The sequence below is a fragment of the Sapajus apella genome, unplaced genomic scaffold, assembly GCF_009761245.1.
Source record: "Sapajus apella isolate SASKATOON/1434 unplaced genomic scaffold, GSC_monkey_1.0 scaffold44, whole genome shotgun sequence".
NCBI lineage: Eukaryota > Metazoa > Chordata > Mammalia > Primates > Cebidae > Sapajus > Sapajus apella.
Window position 1 is genome coordinate 17,809,436 of NW_022436984.1, and position 18,073 is coordinate 17,827,508.

General features: G+C 38.9%; 1 protein-coding gene and 1 pseudogene across 1 annotated transcript in view; one reads left to right on the plus strand and one right to left on the minus strand.

The window, feature by feature from the left end:
- Positions 1–18,073, plus strand: part of CAMKMT (calmodulin-lysine N-methyltransferase) — a 403,007-nt gene that overhangs the window by 11,599 nt on the left and 373,335 nt on the right. The gene's annotated exons all lie outside the window — the stretch shown is intronic.
- On the minus strand, positions 14,109–17,983 carry LOC116566721 (annotated as a pseudogene).

Here is an 18,073-nt window from a genome sequence, read left to right on the forward strand (position 1 = left end):
GCAGTGGCTCATGCTTGTAATCCCAGCACTTCAGGAGTGCAAGGGGGAAGATCACTTGGCCCTAGGCGTTCAAGACCAGCCTAGGCAACATGACAAAACCCATCTTTACAAAAAAATCCAAAAATTAACTGGGCATGGTGGCATGTGACTATAGTCTTAGCTACTCCAGAGGCTGAGCTGAGAAGATTGATTGAGCCCCGGAGACTGAGCCTGCTGTGAGCTGTGATTATGCCACTGCACTCCAGCCTGGGTGACAGATTAAGACTCTGCCTCAAAAACAAACGAACAAACAAAAAACACAAAAACAAAAATAAAAGTAAAGAAAATGCCAAATAAAATATATGAACTTACAGATTTTTGGGTGTACCTGTGCATTCACTATGAGATTCTAATTAGAATACCCCAACTGCCTTGAGTTCTGATCATCAGTTTTGTCCCTAGTTAGAAAGGAAAGAAAGGTGTAGTATATGCTAGTATATGTTTACTCTGTGTCAGGTACAGAGCTAGGTGCTTTGATGTATTCCATTTCAAGTGATCCTTACAATAACTGTGTGAAGCAGAAATGGAAATTAAAGACAAGGAAGGACAGAGTGATACAGTAAGCGTCTTTAGGTATAAAGTTCTAAAACTTATCTTCTACATCCAGTGGTGAAAAGAGACAGTAAGTATAAATTGTAGCAAGAACAATTTCCTGACATCTCCAAGGCCCTGGTAAGGGTTAGCCAGTGAGAATGTGAAATATTCTCTTCTTGAGATCTTTCAAAGTAGGTCATGGTTATATCCCTGTGGAGATGATCCTCATGTAGTACTGTCCAGAGCCCAGGCTATAGAGTAAACTGGGACTCCTCTCCAACAGCATTGTTCTTTGTTATATATCTTCTTGTGATATATTCATTTTTGAAAGAATAAATGTATGTCTATATAAATTTGACATTGAATTGGAAAAAAAGACAGGTGACTGAGTTAAAATTTTGGCTTCATTGGCCGCCAAGATTTTTTTCTTGAATTGGAAAAAGGACAGGTGACTGAGCTAAAATTTTGGCTTCATTGGCTGCCAAGATTTTTTTCTTTTTTTTCAAACCAGTTAGTATCCCTCCACATTAATGCAAAAATAACAGTACTTTGGGAGGCTGAAGCAAGAGGATCACTTGAGGCCAGGAGTTTAAGACTACCCTTGGCAACATAGGGAGACCCTGTCTCTACAAAAAAATTTAAAAATTAGCTAGGGGTTGTGGTATGTACTTGTGGTCACAGGACTCAGGAGGCTGAGGCAGAAGAATCCTTAGAGCCCAGGATTTCAAGGCTGCAGCGAGCCATGATCATGCCACTGCATTCCACTTTGGGCGCTAGAGCAATACTCCCTTTAGGGATTACAGGCATGAGATACCATGCCTGGCCAGGGTTTGTGTTTTTGTTTGTTTTTACGATTACTTGCAATAGCCCAAAGCAGTTGTTTCAAATTAGTTTTGAAGTGAAGTAGAGTACTGTCTTCTTCCTCTATATTTTTTAAGTTTGTTTAATCAGCAGTAATGATGATTGAAAAAAGTGATGAATAGTGTTAAAATCAAACCAATAAATATTTCATAGCACCTTCTATATCTATAAACAGAAATATAATATGCTCAAGGAGCTAAAATATATTAAAGTTAAATTATTAAAATAAATAAGGAAGGTTAACTATCCAGCCTAAGAACTCTCACCAGGCCATGCATAACTACTTTCAATATGAGTAGAATACTCACACTTAACAGAAGTTTAGAGGTAGGAGTGATTTTTGGAAATGATTTTTAAACAACTAGATCTGGAAGTATTTGAAAGTTCTGGGAGAAGGGGATACCCAGATGGCAAAGGTACTAGAAAATACACAAGGTGAGAAAGAGTAAGACAGAATCATCAGAGGCTACTGAGAAGGCCATTGCAATCTTTAGCTGGAGGAAAGATTGTCAGTACATATTATATGGTGGATCTGCTCCAGCTTCTTTTTTTTTTTTTTTTTTTTTTTTTGAGATAGAGTCTCAATCCTTCTCCCATCATGGAGTGCAGTATCCCAATCTTGGCTCACTGCAACTTTTACCTCCCGGGTTCAAGCGACTCTCCTGCCTCAGCTTCTTGAGTAGCGGAGATTCCAGGTATGTGCCACCACACCCGGCTAATTTTTTGTATTTTTAATAGAGACGGGGTTGCACCGTGTTGGCCAGGCTGGTTTTGAACTGCCGATCTCAAGTGATCCACCTGCCTCAGCCTCACAAAGTGCTGGTATTACAGGTGTGAGCCACCACACCTAGCCCGCTCCAGGTTCTATTAAGGGGCTAAGCATTGGAGTTGTTGGGCTGGACACACTGGCTCATACCTGTAATTTCAGCACTTTGGGAGGCCTTGAAGGGTGGATCACTTGAGCCTAGGCGTTCGAGACCAGCCTGGCCAAGATGCTGAAACCCTGTCTCTACTAAAAATATAAAAAAAATTACCTGGGCATGGTGGTGCACACCAGTAATCCCAGTTACTCGGTGGCTAACACATGAGAATTGCTTGAACCTGGGAGGTGGAGTTTGCAGTGAGCCGAGATTGCACCACTGAACTCCAGGGTGGGTGAGAGAGTGAGACTCTGTCTCAAAAATAATAAAAAAAGATACTGGGGTTGTTAACAAGCTTCTCACAAATCATAATGGTAAATCCCACTTTCACTTTCTCAGTTCTTAGCAGCTAAGATCACCTGCCACAACTTAACAGAGATAACACGCGCAGGGTGATCAGTACTTGTTATCAATACTTATTAGCTTTGTTTATCTTAAACTTTTGCTACCCATTAATTTCTGTCTCCTTAAAGTTTTATTAGGGTTGAAATGAATACCTCCAAGAGAGTTAATACCTAGGTATTTGTGAATTCAAAATACCTAGTTGTATTTTGTTTATATTATTAGAAGGTAAATAAGCAATGTCCTTAATAAAAACTTTGACCATTATTTTCTGGCAACCTTATGTGATGATACTTAAAATGAAGGAATAAAGATTTTTCCTTAGTGACTTTTCATCTGAAGCTAAAGTTTGAATAATGTAAAAGTTAGCTTACAAAGTTCCCAAGGTTTGTTGTGTTTTATATACCTATGGATGGTCGACTCTTTGTTTCAACTTACGTGTTGAAAGTTATGAAATGAAAATCCAAGGTATGACTCCTGGATCTTGTTCCTTGACAAAATATTCTTGCCTTTCTGGTACTTTCTTTCTCTTTTTTGAGATGGTCTCACTCTATTGCCCAGGCTGGAGTGCAGTGACAGGATCACAGCTCACTGAAGCCTTGACCACCCAGGCTCAAGCAATCCTCCTGCCTCAGTCTCCCAGGTAGCTAGGACTACAGGTGTATGCCACCATGCCCAGCCAATTTTTGTATGTTTTGTAGAGATGGGGTTTTACCATGTTGCCCAGGATGGTTTTGAACTTCTGGGGTCAAGGGATCTGCCTGCCTTGACCTATGGTAGTGCTGGGATTACAGACATGAGCCACTATGCCTGGCCTCTGGTACTTGATTTCTTAGAACTTTATGGAAGAGGCTCTTGTTTTTCGATAGATGCAAGTATATAAACTAAGAGATACCAGGAGATGTTATACTAAAATTCTTTAATTAAAATTTCCTTTTCCCTGTCTCATAAACTATAATCTATTGTTACATAAAGCATGCTGTGTAGATATAAGAAATTTTTCCTATCCCCCATATTTCAGCTTACTTTCAGCACAGCAGGAATTTGCATATTCTGGAAGCTTTAAATTACTTCCATTATATTTGGAACCATAGAAGGGCCTGAGTTATTCATTTATAAGTGTATACATGTCTTAGGTATAGAAAAAGCTGAGAGGCCTGAACTGTCCTTCTTTGTTTGAATAAGACTACTGTTGCTATGGTAATTGCTGAATTAGAAGGCTAGAACTCTTGATTTTGGCTTGTCCTGGGAGCTTAGAATGGGCAAGAAGTCAAGAATGGCTTTGTCTTTGACTTGCATCTTTCTGTTGTAACAAATGCACTACACCGAGATCATACATTCCATCTCTAGGGAAAGAAAAAGACAAAGCAAACCCTCACCTCATGATTTTAGTTATATAGCTTGTGAATGTTCAGTAAATAAAAACTAGTGATGAGATGGTTTGCTTATGAAATTAGATGTATGGCAGATTATTCTTGTATGTGTGGTATATCATAGGTACCTGTTTAGAGCTATGGCAAGGCTACCTTAGATGGCAAGTCTGGCATCTAAGACAAATATGAATGCTGCATCTATATTTAAAAGCATAGTTTTTATGTTAGTAGTGATATTAACAATAGAGGTGAGTATTAGTAATAAAACAGTGTTTTTAGAACCTTTAAAATATGATCAATAGTTTTCAGAAAACCGAGTTCCATTGTGTCACATTTTCATGCATCTTAAATCATAGATATGGGCCATTATAACTTATTTTTCTAATTTGTTTTAAATTCCATCACAATTTTTTATGTATTGTGCTTACATATAAATATACTGTTTCAGTACATTGAAATGTTCCCTTGAACATCTTCCAAATTCCAATATAGTACACATAGAAACCATCTAATAATTTCCTAAAGCTCATAGATATAAGACTAGAAAACATCTCTTTAGCTATTTATTTAAAAAATTTTTAATTTTTAACTACTTGTTTTTGAAAGAACTCCAAAGCATCTAGAGTTAAGTTTTTAAAATCTTTTTCTTCTGAAAACCTCTCCTCTTTGTTCTTCTGCAACTGTTTAGGACCCATTCCACTCTCTGGCTTATTTTGTATTTTGGATCCACTTTCTTTTACTCACAATACAATTTACATAACAAAATTTACTATTTTAATCACTTTAAAGTATGCAATTCAGTGGTTTTTGCAATATATAGCCTTCACCACTATTCCAGAATTTTTCATTTCCCTGAAAAGAAACCCCATATACATTGGCAGCAACTCCCCATCCTCCCTCTTCCCCTAGTCCTGGCAACCAGTAATTGACTTTCTGGCTCTATGTATTGTCTGTTCTGGATACTTTATGTAAATAGAATCCTACAATATGCAGCTCTTTATGCCTGTCTTCTTTCACAATATTTTTAATTTTAAGATTCATCCATGTAAAAAATAAAAATAAAAGCTCTTCTTAAAGCTTTTCTCTTAGTTCATCATAAATAACAGCTTCTTCAAAAGTTAATTTACTCTAGACCCTTTGCTAATACTCCTGAGTAAGTAATAAATAAGTGTATCCAGTGTTCTTAGTTCTTACACTTTAACCTAGATATTTGCCGTGGCATACCTGAACAAGCCCAGGCAAGCCTTAGATCATAGTTTCCTCCTCCTCCTTATTTGGGAGTGTTTTTGCCTTTTTCAGGATTCCACAGGCTACTTCCTCTTTTTCCTTTGTTCTCCTCTGCCTTTACCTCTTTAGGAAAATTTTAAGCTCTCAGCCAGTTGCGTTATAGCCTAGACTGTGAGGTCCAATTCCAGCCAATGGAATTAGGATACAGCAGTAGGGGCTGGATGTGTTAGATATAAATACGCCTGCTTTTTCTTTGCTCATTACACTCTCCTGGCAAGACTGCTGGTGAGTGGTGCCCTCTCTGCAGAAAGTAAAGATAGCCTTGCTGAGACACCTTTTGTCTGAGTGCTAATACTTCCTTGTGATATCGGAGAATAAGCATTTATTTTCAACAATCCATATTGTACCACATACTAGTACCTTATTCCTTTTTTTATGGCTAATATCCCACTGTATGGCTAATATCATATTGTTTATTTTTTCATCAGTTGATCAACATTTGCATTGTTTCCACTTTTTGGCCATTATGAATAATGCCGCTATGAATATTCATGTGCAAGTTTTTGTGTGAACTATGCTTTTAATTCTCTTGGGTGTGTATCTAGGAGTGGAATTGTTGGGTCATATGGTAACTCTATGTTTAACTTTTTGAGGAATAGCCAACTATTTTCCATTTTATATTCTAGGAATGTATTAGTGTTTCAGTTTCTCCCCATGCTTACCAGTGAAGCACTTGTTAATTTTTTTTCTTTTTAAAAAAAATTATAGTCTTTATAGTGGATATGTACTGTTATCTCACTGTGGTTTTGATATGTATTTCTCTATTGTCCAATGATGTTGAGCGTCTTTTCATGTGCTCATTGGCCATTTGTATATATTTTTTTGAGAAATGCCTATTCAAATTCTTTTTTTTTTTAATTTATATTTTCTTTCCAATGGGACTTTTGCACTCCTGTCTTTCCCTGTTTTTAATTAAGCTGTCTCTTTTTATTGTCAGAGTTATTTTTATGTATTCTGGATACATTATCATACATGTGATATTTGCAAATATGTTCTAGTCTGTGCATTTTCTTTTCACTTTATTGATATGTAATATCTTTGATGCACAAAATTTTTAATTTTGATGTAGTCTAACTATTTTTTCATTTCTATAATTTTAATGTCATATTTAGCCATGCATTGCTTTTAAACCTCTAATTTCGGCCTCTTGGCATGTTTAGGCTTCAGATTTTTCCTTTAGCAGCTTTTCTTTTTCCCTCTTCAAATAATTATCTGCCCCAATGACTTGTTCCTCAGTCCTTACTCAGCAGGCCATTTTTTAAGAAGAAACTCTAAATTCCTCAGTTCTAGGATAGCTTTAGATGCTTGTGAAAAAAATTGTTTGGCCCTGGGGAGAAGAATCTGGTGATAGGTAATGATCTGGGATAAAGCTTTGAAGTTGAGGAGAAAGATGGAGTGAACTTTTTATACTATGAATATGTTGGCAAAAAACTGTCATTGTTACATAACATTAATTACAAGTATAATGCTAAGACTGAAGTTTTTAAGAATTCCAGTTTGAGAAGTTTCTTTTCTTATAGGCATTACCATCTAACCACAGAGTTCAGGCAGGACATAGGTAAATAGTTGAAAAACTAAGACTAGACAAGAGCTTATAAAGTTGACACTTGAATAAAATGGATGATTCAGTGAAAAAGAACAGTCCTTAAGTTTGGAACAAATGAAAGGGAACTTGAAGTAATTGAACTGAATCTTTGTCATACGACATTCATGGCAGTTTTCCTATAATTAGAACTAACTTCCTATAGTTTTGAAAATAGTGATTATTAACATTCTTTCATAAGATGCCATCTTTTAGGGTTTCTAAACCTTGATAATTTCATGGATATTTGATTTTATCTTTATAAATATCTTAGTGGTATAGGATGAGGTTTACTGTTATTCCACTGCCTACCCCCTTAAAAAGGTCATAGGGTAAACATTCTGTTTCTTTGCTTTAAGAAATAATGCTTTCCGGTGACTAGTGCCTGTAATCCTAGCACTTTGGGAGGCTGAGGTGGGTGGATCACGAAGTTAGGAGTTTGAGACCAGCCTGGCCAACATAGTGAAACCTCATCCCTACTAAAAATAGAAAAGTTAGCTGGGTGTGGTGACGAGCACCTGTAATCCCAGCTATTCAGGAAGCTGAGACAGGAGAATCACTAGAACCCAGGAGGCGGAGGTTGCAGTGAGCTGAGATCGTACCACTGCATTCCAGCCCAGTGACGGTGCAAGACTCCATTTCAAAAAAAAAAAAAAAAAATGCTTTCAGGAATGACAAGTTTTGCTTCAGTGATAAGTATGAAAAGCAAATTTTTTATTTTGAATAGTATTTTTAACTTTTAAAACATGCACTTCTATTATCTGTTTTTTTAGAAATAAAAAAAATTTGGGGATGGGCAAGTAAAAAAATAAATAAAAAAATTTTACTATTATTACAAAATGTGTGCATGTCATTTCTACTTGTTTCAGATTTAATTATGAATGTTTATTTCATCCTGATTTATGAGACAGAGAGAGATACAAGAGGAAGAGAATATTCTTATTAAAATTAGGCCATAAAACAATTCCCCTTTTAGCAATTTATCCTAAGTAAACAATCAGAAATAGATTTGATGTTTTCCACAAGAATGTTCCCTGCAGCAATGTGCACAATAGCACAAAATTAAGCACAATCTTAAAATCCAACATAAAGTTCTGGTTCAGTAATTTATGGTGCAAACATCCATTGAACTTCTTGGCAGCCATTAGAATCATGTTATGGAATATTACTTAATGATGTAGGAAACTGTTTATAATACATAATTTGTTATAATTAGTGAAAAATTGCAAAACAGTGTGGACAAGTGCTTTCAGTTCTTTAATAAAAGGAAGATGTGAACGTAGAATAACATTTGAAGGCTGTGTACCAAAATTCTAATGATACCTCTCCATGTTAGGATTATGAGCAGTTTTTCTTGAAGGAACCATATATTGCTTTTATTTTAAAACTTTTTTTTGGATTTCTATACTGTATTGTTGATAATTTTAATAGTTTCATTTTACTTTTTTTTTTTTTTTTTTTTTTTGAGATGGAGTTTCACTCTTGTCACCCAGGCTGGAGTGCAATGGCACAATCTTTGCTCACAGCAACATCCGCCTCCCAGGTTCAAGCAATTGTCTTGCCTCAGCCTCTCGAATAGCAGGGATTACAGGTGCCTGCCACTACACCCGGGTAATTTTTGTATTTTTAGTAGAGACGGAGTTTCACCATGTTGGCCAGGCTGGTCTGGAACTCCTGGCCTCAGGTGATCCCCCTACCTCGACCTCCTAATGTGCTGGGATTACAGGCATGAGTCATCTTACATTTTAGAGGTTAAATACTTTGCTCCTTTTCATCTTATCTGAGTATTTACTATAGTTTTCCATAATATTAGTATAAATAACCTCATCTATACCTAGAATCTTTTATGCCCATAGAAGATAATCATTATGTTATTGTGATTGGTTTATCTGTGATTGGTGACTTTGTTTTTAGATTATGATACTTTGGGGACTAGTGCTTATTTGGTGAGTCAGATTGCAAATAACTTTTTAAATCTGATTTAATCACCCTGTCAAAGAATTGGGCCTCTATGGCAGAAATAAAAAAAAGCTCTATCTTTATGGAAAGGGTAATACAATTTACATGTATTTTCTTACTGTGTTTTAGTTTGCTGTGCTGCCAAAACAAAACACCACATACTGGGGGGCTTCCGCAACAGAAATTTAGTTTCTTGCAGCTCTGGGAGCTAGAAGTCTGAGATCAAGGTGTTGGCAGGTTTGATTTCTTCTGAGGTCTCTCCCTTTGGCTTGCAGATGGTCGCCCTCACTCTGCCTTTTCAGAGGCTATTCCTCTGTGCATTGCATGCTTCTGTTGTTTCTGTGTGTACTGCCTCCTCTTTTTTTTTTTTTTTTTTTTCAGTTGATAATTTTTAAAAATTAATTAATTTTTTTGAGATGGAGTCTCGTTCACCCCCACACCCAGCTAATTTTTGCATTTTTATTAGAGACAAGTTTTACCGTATTGGCCAGGCAGGTCTCAAACTCCTGACCTCATGATCTGCCTGCCTTGGCCTCCCAAAATGCTTGGATTACAGGCATGAGCCACTGCATCCGGCCCCTTTTTTTAAATTTTAAATTTAAATTATTTTTTTCATAAGTTATTGGGGTATCGGTCATATTTGATTACATGAGTAAGTTCTTTAGTGGTGCCTTGTGAGGTTTCGGTGCACTCGTCACCCGAGCAATATACACTATACTATATTTTTAGTCTTTTGTTCCTTGTCCCCCTCCCATTCTTCTCCCCAAGTCCCCAAAGTCCATTGTATCATTGTTATGCTTTTGCATCCTCATAGCTTAGTTCCTAGGTATCTGTGAGAATATGTGATGTTTGGTTTTCCATTCCTGAATTACTTCACTTAGAATAATAGTCTCCAGTCTCATCCAGGTCACTGCAAATGCTGTTAGTTCATTCCTCCTTACAGCTGGGTAGTATTCCATCGTATATATATACCACAGTTTCTTTATCTACTCATTGACTGATGGACATTTGAGTTGGTTCCATGATTTTGCAATTGTGAATTGTGCTGCTATAAACGTGTGTGCAGGTGTTTTTTTTGTATAATGACTTATTTTCCTCTGGGTAGATACCCTGTAGTGGGATTGCTGGATCAAATGGTAGTTCTACTTTTAGTTCTTTAAGGAATCTACACACTATTTTTCATAGTTTACATTCCCACCAGCAGTGTAGAAGTGCTCCCTGATCACCTCATCCACGCCAACATCTACTGTTTTTTGATTTTTTGACTAAGGCCATTCTTGCAGAAGTAAGTTGGTATCACATTGTGATTTTGATATGCATTTCCCTAATCATTAGTGATGTTGAACATTTTTTCATATATTTGTTGGCTGTTTGTATATCTTCTTTTGAGAATTACCTATTCATGCCCTTGGCCCGCTTTTTGAGGGGATCGTTTGTTTTTTTTCTTACTGATTTGTTTGAGTTTGTTGTAGATTCTGGATATTAGTCCTTTGTCAGATGTATAGATTGTGAAGATTTTCTCCCCCTCTGTGGGTTGTCTGTTTACTCTGCTGACTGTTCCTTTGCTGTGCAAAAGTTCCTTAGTTTAATTAGGTCACGGCTATTTATCTTTGTTTCTCTTGCATTTGCTTTTGGGTTCTTGGTCGTGAAACCCTTGGCTAAACCAATGTCTAGGAGGGTTTTTCCAATTCTTCTAGAATTTTTATAGTTTCAGGTCTTAGATTTGTTCTTAATCTGTCCTGAGTTGATTTTTGTATAAGGTGAGATGAGGATCCAGTTTCATTCTCCTGCATATAGCTAGTCAATTATCCCAGCACCATTTGTTGAAAAGAGTGTTTTTTCCCCACTTTATATTTTTGTTTACTTTGTCGAAGATCAGTTTGCTCTAAGTATTTGGGTTTATTTCTGGGTTCTCTATTTGGTTCCATTGGGCTATGTGCTTATTTTTATACCAGTACAATGCTGTTTCGGTGACTGTGGACTTATAGTTTGAAATCAGGTAGTGTGATGCCTCCAGATTTGTTCTTTTTGCTTAGTCTTGCTTTGGCTATGCAAGCTCTTTTTTGATTCCATATAAATTTTAGAATTTTTTTTCTAATACTGTGAAGAATGATGGTGGTATTTTGATGGGGATTGAATTGAATTTAGATTGCTTTTGGCAGTATGGTCATTTTCACAATATTGATTCTACCCATCCATGAGTATGGGATGTGTTTCCAATTGTTTGTGTCATCTGTGATTTCTTTCAGCTGTGTTTTGTAGTTTTCCTTGTAGAGGTCTTTTGACTCCTTGGTTAGGTATATTCCTGAGTATTTTATTTTATTTTTTTGCAGCTGTTCTAAAAAGGGTTGAGTTCTTGATTTGATTCTCCACTTGGTTGCTGTTGGTATATAGAAGAGCTACTGATTTGTGTACATTAATCTTGTATTCAGAAACTTTGCTGCATTCTTTTATCAGTTCTAGGAACTTTCTGGAGGAGTCTTTAGGATTTTTCAAGGTAAACGATCATATCCTTAGCAAACAGTGACAGCTTGACTTCCTCTTTACTGATTTGGATGTCCTTTCTTTCTCTTGCCTGATTGCTCTGGCTAGGACTTCCAGTACTATGTTGAAGAAGAGCTGTAAGAATGGGCATCCTTATCTTGTTCTTGTTGTCAGAGGGAGTGCTTTCAGCTTTTCCCCATTCAGTATTATGTTGGCTGTGGGTTTGTCATAGATGACTTTTATTACAGTAAGGTATGTCCCTTGTATGCCGATTTTGCTGAGAGTTTTAATCATAAAGAGATGCTGGATTTTGTTGAATGCTTTTTCTGCATCTATTGAGATGATTATGTGATTTTAATTTTTAATTCTGTTTATGTGGTGTATCACATTTATTGACTGTGTATGTTAAACTACTCCTGCATCCCTGGTATGAAACCTGCTTTATCATGGCGGATTATCTTTTTAATATGTTGTTGGATTCAGTTAATGAGTATTTTGTTAAGGATTTTAACATCTATGTTCATCAAGGATATTGGCCTGTAGTTTTCTTTTTTTTTTTTGGCTACATCCTTCCCTTGTTTTGGTTATTAGAGGGATGTGGGCTTCATAGAATGAATTAGGAATGGTTTCTTCTTTCTTTATCTTGTGGCATAGGGTTGAAAGGATTGGTACCAATTCTTTGAATATCTGGTAGAATTCTGCTGCGAATCCATCTGGTCCTTGACTTTTTTTGTTGGTAATTTTTAAACTACCATTTGAATCTCACTGCTTGTTTTTGGTCTGTTCAGGGTATCTGATTCTTCGTGATTTAAGCTAGGAGGGTTGTATTTTTCCAGGAACTTATCTGTCCTTTCTAGATTTACTAGTTTATGTGTATAAAGGTATTCATAGTAGCCTTGAATGATCTTTTGTATTTCAGTGGCGTTAGTTGCAATATCTCCTGTTTTGTTTCTTGGTGAGATTATTTGGATTTTCTCTCGTCTTTTCTTGGTTAATCTTGCTAATGGTCTATCAGTTTTACTTATCTTTTTAATGAACCAGCTTTTTGTTTCATTTATCTTTTGTATTTTTTTTTGTTATTGTTGTTTCAGTTTCATTTACTTCTGCTCTGATCTTGGCTATTTTCTGTCTTCGGCTAGGTTTGGGTTTTGTTTGTTCTTGTTTCTCTAGTTCCTTGAGGTATGACCTTAGAATGTCAGTTTGTGATCTTTCAGTATTTTTGATGTAGGCATTAAGGGCTATGAACTTTCCTCTTAACACTACCTTTGCTGTATACCAGAGGTTTTGATAGGTTGTGTCATTATTATCATTCACCTCAAATAATTTTTTAATTTCCACCTTGATTTCATTTTTGACCCATTGCTTATTTAGGAGCAGGATATTTAATTTTCATGTATTTGCATGGTTTTGAAAGTTCCTTTTAGAGTTGATCTCCAGTTTTATTCCACTGTGGTCTCAGAGTGATTGGTATAATTTCAATTTTCTTAAATTTATTGAGGCTCATTTTATGGCCTATCATATGATCTATCTTGGAGAAAGTTCCATGTGCTATTGAAAAGAATGTGTATTCTGTGGTTTTTGGATGACATGTTCTGTATATATCTGTTAAGTCCATTTGTTCTAAGGTATAGTTTAAATCTATTTTTTTTTTTTTGTTGACTTTCTGTCTTGATGATCTGTCTAGTGCTGTCAGTGGAGTATTGAAGTCCCCTACTATTATTGTGTTGCTGTCTATCTCATTTCTTAGGTATTAGTAATTGTTTTATAAATTTGGGACCTCCAGTGTTAGGTGCATGTATGTTTAGGATTGTGATATTTTCCTGTTGGACAAGGCCTTTTTTTTTTTTTTTTTTTTTCGGAGTGAGTTTTCATCCTGTTACCCAGGCTGGAGTGCAATGGCGCGATCTCGGCTCACCGCAACCTCCGCCTCCTGGGTTCAGGCAATTCTCCTGCCTCAGCCTCCTGAGTAGCTGGGATTACAGGCATGCGCCACCATGCCCAGCTAATGTTTTTGTATTTTTAGTAGAGACGGGGTTTCACCATGTTGACCAGGATGGTCTCGATCTCTTGACCTCGTGATCCATTATATAATGTTCCTCTTTGTCTCTTTTAACTGCTGTTGCTTTAAGATTTGTTTTGTCTGATAAGAATAGCTACCCCTGCTAGGCTTTGGTGTCCATTTGTATGAAATGCCTTTTATCACCCCTTTAAGTTTATGTGAGTCTTTATGTGTTAGGTGAGTCTCCTGAAGGCAGCATAGTCAGTTCTTATCCATTCTTAACCATTCTGTGGTTCTGTGTCTTTTAAGTGGTACAATTAGGCCATTTACATTCAGTGTTAGTATTGAAAAGTGAGGTACCCTTGCATTCATTACGCTCTTTGTTGCCTGAGTACTTTGTTGTTTTTTATTTTTGCTTTTTAGCTTGTATTTTTGTTTTATAGGTCCTGTGTGATTTATGCTTTAAGGAAGTTCTATTTTGATATGTTCCTGGGATTTGTTTCAAGATTTAGACGTCTTTTTAGCAGTTTTTGTAGTGGTGGGTGACTTGGTAATGGCGAGTTCTCTCAGCATTCATTTGTCTGAAAAATACTGTAATTTCCTTCATATATGATGTCTACATATAGGATGCCTAGTTTCACTGGATACAAAATTCTTGGCTGATAATTGTTTTGTTTGAGGAGGCCGAAGATAGGGCCCCAATCCCTCTGGTTTGTAGGGTTTCTGCTGAGAAATCTGCTGTTGATCTGATAGGTTTTTCTTTCTTTCTTTCTTTTTATTTTTTATTTTTTTTTGGCTGGGAGAGGCTGTTTAATGAATGGGGACAGTACAAAAGAGCAGACTTTTCTCTGTGGGAAAGGCAGGAGCACCTGGGACGGGCTTGCTGGGAAGCCAGCAGCTTCTCGGTTGGGGGAGGGGGAGGTATGTTCCCTTGGCCTCCAGAGGGGAGTGGGGGCCTCAGCATTGGGGGCATGGGAGTTAGGGGGTGTACCCCAGGATTTGAAAGGCGAACTCCAGGAGGCTGAGTGTGGACCCCAGGAGCTGATGGATGGACCCTGGGAGATTGGGGGTGGACTCCTGGTGCCTGAGGGTGCATCCCTGGGGCTGCTGGGTGTACCCCTGGGGTCTGGGGGTGAACCCCCACTGATGGGGGAGGGTGGACCACTGGGGCTGGTGGGGGAACCCCATGGCTTGGTGGGTGGACTCTAGGGGCTGGTGGGTGAACCCCAGGGGCTTGAGGGTGGACCCCGGGAGCTGGGGGGTGGACCCCAGAGGTTGGTGGGTGGACCATAGGGGCTGGGGAATGGATGCCAGGAGCTGGAGGGTGAACCCCAGGAGCTGGGGGATGGATCCCAGATGCAGGGGGATGGACCCCCAGATGCGGGGGGATGCACCACTGGGGCCAGGGGCTGGACCCCTGGAGCTGGCGGGGGCAGCTGGGGTGGTCCCAGTGGCCCAGAGGGTGCAGGCCCGGTGGGGGCCATGGGTGGCAGAGGCAGGCCTCCTGGCAGGGGTGGTGGCAAAGGCTCAGGCGGCGGTGGCTGAGGGGGCAGACCGTTTGTCAGTGGGGGTGAAGGCCGCCTCACCCCAGGCGGGCGGATGGGGAGGCTAGGTTGAGCCTGGGGTTTCTCCATCTTAAAGTGGAACTGGAGGAAAAATTGCTTGGTATCTCGGTTCCAGTGCGTCCAGAACTTGCCCTCCGCCTTGTCAATCTCTCTCCTCCGCACCTTGGAGCGCCTTGAAGGCAATGGTCTCATAGGACTCAGGGGCCATCAGCAGGTACTGCCAGCGCAAGTAGGGGGATCGATCTTCTACTCATAAGCAGACTCGAAGTAGTGGCACGGCCTGATGCCCTCGGCGATCTCAGGGTGATCGACCTGGAAGAGGAGGCTCTGCTGGCCCATCTGCAAGTCCCTCTACTTGGTCACTTTGTCGCCTGGGTGGCCGATGTTCACAAACTTCTCCACCTCCACCTTGACCTTCTCAGCCGCAGGCTGGGCGGGGGCCTCCTTGGCCGCCTTGGCTGCTTGCCGGCCGGTTGGTGTAGTACTTCTTCCCCTGAGTATGTGCCAGGTAGTTCCCCTCGCTGTTGGGAAGCATCAGGCAGAGCTTGCATTAGTAGGAGCCCAGGTGGTTTTTCATCAAGTACGGGTCCTTGTTGATGTCCATGGTCACCAGGGCCAGCTGCTGGAGGTGCTCCCTCCGGTCACGGTTACTATCGGAGGAAGAAGCCACGCCCCCATTCTCGATCTTGCCCCGAGACGATGCAGGATGTCCCTGCTGAGGCCTCAGGGCGTAGCAGACTGGGAGACACCAGAGCCTAAGGCCATGCCTCCTCAATCTGCCATGGCCACGACTTCCCTGACAGGTTTTTTCTTTTTAGGTTACCTGGTGCTTTTGCCTCACAGCTCTTAAGACTCTTTCCTCATCTTAACTTTGGATAATCTAATGACAGTGTGCCTAGGTGATGATCCTTTTGCAATGAATTACTCAGATGTTCTTTGACCCTCTTGTATTTGGATGTCTACAGCAAGGCCAGGGAACTTTTCCTTGATTATTCCCCCAAATATGTTTTCTATGCTTTTATAATTATCTTCTTCCTCAGGAACACTGATTAGTCTTCAGTTTGGTCGTTTAACATAATCTCAGACTTCTTGGAGGCTTTGTTCATATTTTCTTCTTCTTTTTCTCTTTGTCTTTGTTGGATTGGTTTAATTTGAAGATCGTGTTTTTGAGCTTGGAATTTCTTTCTTATACTTGTTCAGTTCTATTGCTGAGACTTTCCAGAGCATTTCACATTTCTAAAAGTGTGTGCTACGTTTCCTGACGTTTTGATTGTTTTTTCTTTAAACTATCTATTTCCTTGAATATTTCTCCCTTCACTTCTTGTATTTTTTTTTTTTTTTTAATTTCTTTGCAATTGGGCTTTGCCTTTCCCTGGTGCCTTCCTCATTAGCTTAATAACTAACCTCCTGAATTCTTTTTCAGGCAAATCAGGGACTTCTTGGTTTGGTTTCATTACTGGTGAACTAGTGTGATTTTTAGGTGGTGTTAAAGAGCCTTGTTCAGTCGTATTACCAGAGTTGGTTTTCTGGTTCCTTCTCCTTTGGATAGGCTCTGTCAGAGGGAAGGTCTAGGGCTGAAGTCTGTTGTTCAGATTCTTTTGTCCCACTGGGTGTTCTCTTGATGTAGTACTCTCCCGCTTTTCCTATGGATGTGGTTTCCTAGGAGTGGAACTGCCGTGATTGTCGTCTCTCCTCTGGGTCTAGCCACCCAATGAGTCTGCCTGGCTCCTGGCTACTGGGGGTTGTCTGCACAGAGTCCAGTGATGTGAACCATCTATGGGTCTCTCAGCTGTGGATACCATAGCCTGTTCTGGTGGGGTGGTGGGGCAGGGGGGTGCAATGGACTCCATGAGGGTTCTTAGCTTCGGTGGTTTAATGCTCTTTTTTTGTGCCCATTGGCCTCCTGCTGGGAGGTGGTGCTTTCCAGAGAGCATCAACTGTAGTAATATGGAGAGAGACTGGTGGTGAGTGGGGCCCTAGATCTCCCAAGAGTATATGTCCTTTGTCTTCAGCTACCAGGGTGGGTAGGACCATCAGGTGGGGGCAGGGCTAGTTGTGTCTGAGCTCAGACTCTTCTTGGATGGGTCTTGCTGTGGCTGCTGTGGGGGATGGGAGTGAGATTCTCAATACCTCCTCTTCTTATAAGGAAACCAGTCACATTACATTAAGGCCCAGCTGAATGACCTTATTTTAACTAAATTACCTTTAAAAGCCCTATCTCTAAATATAGTCACCTTTGAGGTAGAGTGTTAGGGCTTCAGCGTAAGAATTTGGGGGAAGTGGGAGGTACACTTCAGTCCATAACATATCATTTATGACAAGTTTTAAATGACAAAGTGAATGTTGATGAAGTAAACTTTTAGAAATTATTAATGATTATTATAAACTTTTATAACATTCTGAAGAGCTTCAGCTGTAAGTTATATGGGAGAGAATGTAGAGGATTGTAGATAGATTAGCACTAATTTTTTTTCCCCCCCAAGAAACTCAAACTCTATGACAATTGCACAATTGGGTCTATTTATATATAACAAATAATATTTTTCATAGGTATTAATAAAATATCAGTGTCAAGTCAAATATTTAAAAGAGTTGTTAAGTGAAGAAGGATTAGAATTAAAGGGGTTAGAATTAAGATTAGTGGATAGAAGATACAAAAACTTTGCTCACTGACATTCATGACTGCCTGGACATGGAATATGCAGACCTGAAGGTTGGCTCGTTCTTTGTAACTGAAGTTCTGATTTTTTTTTTTTTTTTGCCATTATAGAGTAAATTTATGTATTATTGAGTGTGGTTCTAGGAGGTGATTATTTTTCAACTTGAAGATTCTTTAAATGTACTCTACGAGTTTTTTGGCTTTAGAAAGGTTAAGAACTTCCCTTTATATAATGAAAATACAACAAGTAAATATTATTTGTTTTTAAGATGTAGATTAATTATTTAAAAAGTCATTATGTTAAATATTCTGAGGACCATACTGTTATATCTTTTCCTTCTCCCTCTAGTGGGCAGAAAATGTTCTTAAAATATAGCATGGAAGAATTTATTGCTATTGGAAATGTGTATCATAATATACAGTCTCAGTTTCAGCTTTTTTAAAAACTAAAAATGTTAACATTTCAGAA